Consider the following 2,407-nt stretch of genomic DNA (forward strand, 5'->3'; position numbering starts at 1 on the left):
CTTTCGTGAAGCACTATTCTCCTTCTGGCCTCCTTTCAGCAACTGTTGGCAAAAACAGATGACAGTTAGAAATAGTTTTATAACACCAGGGATTATTTGTAGATGAACATATGCTTCCTTGCTAAGGAATAGAAAAGTACATCAAACAGCAGCAAAGGAAAATTCTCAGCACTGCTTACGTGGGTTAAATGACTTACCTTGGCTGTTCTTAGCCCTGGTCTACACTAGGAGTTGAGGTCGAATTTAGCAGCGTTAAATCGATTTAACCCTGCACCCGTCCACACGACGAAGCCCTTTTTTTTGACTTAAAGGGCTCTTAAAATCGATTTCCTTACTCCACCCCCGACAAGGGGATTAGCACTGAAATCGGCCTTGCTGGGTCGAATTTGGGGTACTGTGGACACAATTCGACAGTATTGGTCTCCGGGAGCTATCCCACAGTGCTCCATTGTGACCTCTCTGGACAGGACTCTCAACTCAGATGCACTGGCCAGGTAGACAGGAAAAGGCCCACGAACTTTTGAATTTCAATTTCCTGTTTGGCCAGTGTGGCAAGCTGCAGGTGACCATGCAGAGCTCATCAGCAGAGGTGACCATGATGGAGTCCCAGAATCGCAAAAGAGCTCCAGCATGGACCGAACGGGAGGTACGGGATCTGATCACTGTATGGGGAGAGGAATCCATGCTATCAGAACTCCATTCCAGTTTTTGAAATGCCAAAACATTTGTCAAAATCTCCCAGGGCATGAAGGACAGAGGCCATAACAGGGACCCGAAGCAGTGCCGCATGAAACTTAAGGAGCTGAGGCAAGCCTACCAGAAAACCAGAGAGGTGAACGGCCGCTCCGGGTCCGAGTCCCAAACATGCCGCTTCTATGATGAGCTGCATGCCATTTTAGGGGGTTCAGCCACCACTACCCCAGCCGTGTTGTTTGACTCCTTCAATGGAGATGGAGGCAACACGGAAGCAGGTTTTGGGGACAAGGAAGATGATGATGATGAGGTTGTAGATCGCTCACAGCAAGCAAGCGGAGAAACCATTTTTCCCGACAGCCAGGAACAGTTTCTCACCCTGGACCTGGAGCCAGTACCCCCCGAACCCACCCAAGGCTGCCTCCCGGACCCGCCAGGCGGAGAAGGGACCTCTGGTGAATATACCTTTTAAAATACTATACATGGTTTAAAAGCATATACTCCCAAAGCCTTTGCAAAAGGTTTCTGGGGAGGGCAGCCTTATTCCATTCACCATGGTAGGACACTTTGCCACTCCAGGCCAGTAGCATGTACTCGGGAATCATTGTAGAACAAAGCATTGCAGTGTATGTTTGCTGGCGTTCAAACAACATCCGTTCTTTATCTCTCTGTGTTATCCTCAGGAGAGTGAAATCATTCACGGTCACCTGGTTGAAATAGGGTGCTTTTCTTAAGGGGACACTCAGAGGTGCCCATTCCTGCTTGGCTGTTTGTCTGTGGCTGAACAGAAATGTTCCCCGCTGTTAGCCACGGGGAGGGGGGAGGGGCTAGCCACGTGCTGGGGGGAGGCAAAATGCGACTTTGTAACGAAAGCACATGTGCTATGTATGTAATGTTAACAGCAAGGTTTACCGTGAAAGAGTGTACCCATTATTCTATAAAATGTGTCTTTTTAAATACCACTGTCCCTTTTTTTCTCTCCACCAGCTGCATGTGTTTCAAGGATCACAGGATCTTCTCCTTCCTAGAGGCTAGCGAAGATTAGAAGGCGAAAAAAATGCACTTGTGATTAAATGTTCTGTGAGCTCATGCTGTCCACCCATACTGACAGAGCACAGACAAATGTGTGGAGGCAGACAATGTCAGAGTGCAGGAAAGCACAAAATGACCGGGAGCAGAGGTGGCGGGCTGAAGAGAGTAAGTGGCGAGCTGAAGAGAGGGCTGAAGCTGAAAGGTGGCCGCAGCGTGATGAGAGGAGGCAGGATTCAATGCTGAAGCTGCTGGAGGATCAAACCAATATGCTCCAGCATATGGTTGAGTTGCAGGAAAGGCAGCAGGAGCACAGACCGCCGCTACAGCCCCTGTGTAACCAACCGCCCTCCTCCCCAAGTTCCATAGCCTCCTCACCCAGACGCCCAAGAACGCGGTGGGGGGGCCTCTGGCCACCCAGCCACTCCACCCCAGAGGATGGACCCCAAGCAACAGAAGACTGGCATTCAATAAGTTTTAAAGTTTTAAACTTTTAAAGTGCTGTGTGGCCTTGTCCTTCCCTCCTCCACCACCCCTCCTGGACTACCTTGGTAGTTATCCCCCTATTATGTGATGAATGAATAAAGAATGCATGAATGTGAAGCAACAATGACTTTATTGCCTCTGCAAGCGGTGATCGAAGGGAGGAGGGGAGGGTGGTTAGCTTACAGGGAAGTAGAGTGAA

At 49.5% G+C, this 2,407-nt stretch overlaps 1 long non-coding RNA gene across 1 annotated transcript; it reads left to right on the forward strand.

The window, feature by feature from the left end:
• The first annotated feature begins 1,096 nt into the window (after positions 1 to 1,096).
• On the forward strand, positions 1,097 to 1,881 carry LOC119566813. Its single transcript, XR_006292110.1, has 2 exons — positions 1,097 to 1,148; positions 1,681 to 1,881. It is a non-coding gene; the product is annotated as an uncharacterized LOC119566813 (long non-coding RNA).
• Positions 1,882 to 2,407: the final 526 nt, after the last annotated feature.

Source organism: Chelonia mydas, chromosome 7 (assembly GCF_015237465.2).
Source record: "Chelonia mydas isolate rCheMyd1 chromosome 7, rCheMyd1.pri.v2, whole genome shotgun sequence".
In the NCBI taxonomy this organism is placed as follows: domain Eukaryota; kingdom Metazoa; phylum Chordata; order Testudines; family Cheloniidae; genus Chelonia; species Chelonia mydas.